Below are 5,440 nucleotides of genomic sequence, written 5' to 3'. Positions count from 1 at the left end.
GTCTGTAGTTCACACACAGATCTTTACACAATCCACTGAACAGCTGCCCTGAGGCACACACTGCTCCCCACTGCTTCACTGAGTGAGTGGGTTCAATGCAGAGAGGATCTTCCCCACAGGGATCAATAAAGCATACATTATAATTATTATTATTAATATTATTATTATACTAAGCCCTGCTCATGCCTGATTTCTAACTGGGGGAGAACACGATTCGTCCATGTTGCTGGGAGATGATTTAAGGAGCACGGGGCGGCTGTAAATATGAGGACAGACAGCGGGGGTCCCGTGTGGCTGCAGGGGGCAAACATGCATGACTGGTACCAGCCCATCCCATCTGTAACCTGCACGCTCACCAACAACAAGCGCAAAAACGATTTCAAACCTGACAGAAGCTTCGAGGTGTCCCTGAGAGTGGACCTCCATCCTCAGGTGATGGTGACTCCTCCTCCTCCACCAGAGAGGAGGAGGAGTTTCAGCTGATGATTCTGCAGGTCTCATGTTGGGATGATAATTGCTTCCTATAAAACTTCCCAGACACTGCCTGATGGACAGTGAACAGAACGAGCTCATCCAACCACAGACTCTAACTCTGAACATGAAACTAAAGCAGCATCAAAGACCCTGATGTCTATTTTTTAACACTTGCTGAAGCAGTTTGATTGAAACAACTGATGGAAACATCTTTATTGTCCTTACTTTATCTTCAGCTTTGACTCACTGCCATCGTTTGCCGTCTCGAGCAACAGCTGCTCGGTGGAGCTTCCCATTGAGTCGGCAATGACGCAGAGTGTGCTGAAAGCAAACAGGTCGAAGTCCCAAAACTCAGATTTGGATAAAAGAGTTCCTGTAATACCCACAGCTGCAGCCGTGAGTCAGTGCTGAGGTTACTGCACTAACAGAGAAGGATGGAAGTTACTGGACACTAATCAGCTGATCTGTGTTTGCAGTAGATTCATATCTAAAGTCGAAACCTTTGAGTTTTCCAGTGTAAAGTGAAGCTGACACACGAGGAGCGGCTCGCAGCACAAATCACACTCTCTGGGTTTTCCTGGAAACGTTTTCCTGAGCCCAAATCGCTCCACAGAGTCGGGGAACGTTCGTGTGTGAAGCTTTGTTTGATATTTATACATCACGTCCAAGAACAAAACTTTTAATTTTCAGGAGCTGTTTGTCATATTCATCACTAAATCTTAGTCTTAGTGTTTCCAGTGCAGCTGCAAGGGTGTGTGATCAGGTAGGAACACCGTTCATTCACGAAGCACCAGCAGCAGAACCCAACAGCTCAAAGAAACATGAGATAAAGAAGTACAAACACTGGATGGCACCAGTTTCTCTGCTTTTCAGCGGTTAAATAACCAACATGCAGCGAACACTCTGCAGAGACACTTCCTGTCCAACCCTGTACCTTTGTGGGACATTTGTGGGACACACTGACTTTCTGTTAGTGAGGAGACGCTGATAATCAGCTGGTTGAAGAAGACGTATTATACCTGTGCGTGCACTGGAACATGGCTGACAGTAGAAGTGAACAGTTAATTGATTAAGTGACCAATGGCTGAGCGGCTTTAGTGAAGCAGTGGTTTCTGGGCGTGTGCTGTGGGGCTGTGGCTCTGACTCAGTGGAAACAGATCTGTGAACGATAAACTGAAGCCTGCAGCAGATAAGAGCTCACAGCAGAAGCCTCATTAATGTCTCCACCGAGCTTTTAAACACAGAATGTGTTTTCCATGGAAGACCGTAAATCAGTCTGAGGTTCGGAGGCCTCAGCCTCGTCGGGGCCAAACCGCCGACCTCAGAAACGATCCTGCTGACCTGATGCGGCGTTCCTGCCACCCTCGATGGCTTTCTGCAGTTTCAAAGAAACTTGGGTTAGCCCCACTTAAATTTTACGCTGTGATGGAAACAGCTTCAGAGGATATCCAGCCCGCACATGGCAGTCCTCGCACACGGTCTTCAGCTGGCTGCTGATTAAATCACATTTCAAGGACACTTTAATGAGCTCCAGAAACGAGGGAACCCTGAAACACTCCAAAGCTGCGCCGCAGGGTCAGGATCCTCTCTGGGCCTGACTCCACACTCAGCAGCAGCGTGGTGGTGCAGCCGGGTGTGACGGTGCTGATCAGGTCACCTCGTGCTCCTCCACCACGCTCCATCAGTCTCTCAGCCACGCCCGCCCTCTCCACAGTGTTTACACTCAACATTTTAGCAGGAAATTAACAGTCTGAACCTTCTGGCAAAGCGTTCAGCAGCTGAGTGCTGTTTCAAATCACGTCTACCGTTACACAAAACATGTTCCAACGTTTTTAAGTGAATCTGCCACAAGTTCATTAACGTGCTCACACAGTATCTGCTTCTCATTTCCTTCCACAAACTGAAGTGTGCTGAACACAGACGCTGTGACTGCCACCAGTGATGGAGAGTCGGGTGGAGTGTTCCTCTGTGTCCTGTGGAAGAAGCTGCTGTGTAATCAGAACCTGTACTGTTGGGGTGAAACAGACAGTGTGGCAGTGGATGGATTCATCAGTCACTGTGTGACAGGAACTATTTCTGTGAGAGCAGCTGGTTCCTAACTGGAACCAGTCGTCCAGTCGGTGTGGTCGGCACTTCTTGTTAGAAACAGTAACGAGCGCACTTGTTTCTCTGAAGAGCAGCAGTCAGACGTCTGCTTTAGATCCTCCACACAAACTTTAGTTTGCTGCACCTGAAGCATCAGTTTGTAGTCTGGACTGACAGAAGCGTCCTCAGGCAGGACACACGGCCGCCTTCTTTAATATTTCTGACTAGAAACACTTTTTTAAAAACACTTTCAGATACTCGATCTTGTCCACGTTTGTTGCTTCAGTCTGGATCAAACTCTTGGGTCTAACCTGCAGGACGTTTCTGCTCGACGGTCCAGTTTCCTCGGATAACCTCAGCGGGGATGTGGACCAGTTTAGATTGTAGATTATGATGAAGAGCAGCTCAGCGTGATCGTCTGATTTATCTTTAACTCGCAGTCAGAGTTAAAGATTGGGACGGTCAGATTCCCGGGGAACACCCTCTGTTCTGTAAGCTAACTCTCACAGCGCCGCTATCGCAGATGGAAACAGTCATTTGTGATAATTACCCCGAGTGATTTTTTTCCTGTGCAAATCGTCCGTGTTGGTAATTTGTCAAGAAAAACTTCCGAGTGAAATTACCCAGAGAGCTTTCATTAGCAGAGTCGGAGCTGATCTGTCCCTCTGCGTGCTTCACCATGCTGTCAGTGACTCCTCCGTCCAATGACCGACAGTTTTATGGTGAAATGCTCCTAACAAGGCGTTTGGACACGGCAGCAGAGCGGCTGCTTAATGACTCGACTTCAGTGAAGTATAATTACTCCTTGAACGAGGATGATTAAGTGTTCAGATTTCAGACGTTCCCTGAACGTGACATAAAGTTTCTCACAGACGTTGACAGGATCACGTCACCTCCTGAGAAAGAGCATCAAACAGCAGTCGACCACGGCGGCTGCCCCGCTGGCAGGGGAACACCCTGCTGCGGTCCCCGGAGCCTCTGATCTCCGCTCACCCTCAGCCGCTTTACTGCTGGTCTTGTGAGGACCAGTAATGACTGCGCGCGCCTTAAAATATCCAACTGCACCCCAAAGCGTGACACGTCTGTGCGTCTGATTTAGAAACGTCCTCACAGAAGAGTCGCGGGCCTTGATGTGCCGCTGAGGCCAGTGCTTCATCTGCGAGTCATTTTACTGCCTCCTGTCATTAAGAGGGACGTCTATTTGTGCTGCACACACTCTGCAGCGGTGTCAGCCTGCCTACACCTCAGTCCTACACCAGGAGTCTGTCTGTGTGCTGGGGGGTAAAAACTAAAACTACTGGGTTTGGTGGGAGCCCTGAAAAGATTCCAGTAGCTGCAGGAAGGGTTGAACTGAGGGTTTAGCTTAAAGATGCTTTTTCACACTAGTAACACCACACAGTGCTGAACTGGAAATGATGGCCAATAATATTAATACCACAGACTCTGACTTTGACACAAAGTCATGTTTTATGTCCAGATGATGATGCAGAGCTCCTGCTTTCTAACCAAAGAGGAGGCACGATGATGGTGGAGGAGGCTGAAGCTGATTATCGGTATGGGCCGTACTGGTTTTGTTGTTCGGTTGCTGTGTTTTCTGCATTCCCACTCACCTGTTTCCCATCAGCCAGCTGTATTTAAGTCTTCACCAGGTGGTCAGCTCCGTCAGAGCGGTGAATCCGCTCCTTACCTGGCTTCCCTCCTGGAGCTCACCAGCCTTTAACCCGTGGGTGTCGAACTCCAGGCCTCGAGGGCCTGCAGGTTTTAGATGTGTCCTTGATCCAACACAGCTGATTTAGTGGATAAATTACCTTCTCAACAGGTCTTGAAGTTCTCCAGAGGCCTGAACTAATCATGTGATTCAGGTGTGTTGACCCAGGGTGAGATCTAAAACTGCAGGACACCGGCCCTGGAGTTACCCACCCCTGCTTTAACCCAACAAACCAGGTGTCTCCTCCACTCAGGACTCTCCCAAGTAATTCAGAAAATTCTCACAGCCTGCCTCATACTTTCATCCTGGAGCAGCAGCTCTACTCTCCTCTCTGCTACTCGACTCAGACTGCAGCCTAAACATCACCCCAGTGAATTTAACTTCCCTTAAAATTTGATTTCCAGTTAAAATAAAGAATCAAAGCTGCTGCTGCTGGTTTTGTCTTGAGTCCTCCGTCCTGCTCTGGTGGCCACAGCTTGTAACACTGATTCGATGCACTGGCGATATAAAAGCCACAACTTCTTATTGGTCGGCCATCTTTAAACCAAATAATTATCTGATTAGGACTCTTCGTCCCCAGAAGGACCCGAGTCCCCGCAGTGTTGCTGTGTAAACACATTTACGTCCCCACAGCATGACTAATACAAGCGCACGCACACACTCTCCTTCCATTAAATGACATTTTGTTTGTGTCTCCTCACAACAGCACGCACACAGACCTCAGTCCATTACCTCTCTCTCACACACACACACACACACACACACACTGTGTGTTTTGCTGGTTGTTGGGGTTTCCTGGTGCCCTGTGTGCTGCTGTTTGAAAGCTGCAAGCGGAGTCTGGCTGAATGATGCTGGCTCTCCAAGGTCGACAGCGTGTTGTGAGTCACGTCTGTGGAAACCGAAGATGTGACAATAAACTCTAAATATACACTTCACAGCAGATCACAGAGCGTGACTCCGCCTCATAAAAACACAAGTTAAATATAAGTGAACGAGGTGGCATCAAAGAGTTCGGCTACTAAATGATATGACCTCTGGTGCTGTGTGATGTCATTGTGGGCGGAGCTGTGGATTTTAGCTCAGCTTCAGGAGGGAGGGGTGGGGCTTCAGGTGAGTGGATAAATACACCTGCAGTGACCTCTACCTCTGCAGTGAAATCTACCTCTGCAGTGA

The sequence above is a fragment of the Pundamilia nyererei genome, unplaced genomic scaffold, assembly GCF_000239375.1.
Source record: "Pundamilia nyererei isolate P.nyererei 1_Seehausen unplaced genomic scaffold, PunNye1.0 scaffold00364, whole genome shotgun sequence".
Classification (NCBI taxonomy): Eukaryota; Metazoa; Chordata; class Actinopteri; order Cichliformes; family Cichlidae; genus Pundamilia; species Pundamilia nyererei.
Note: the sequence above shows the minus strand (reverse complement) of the source record.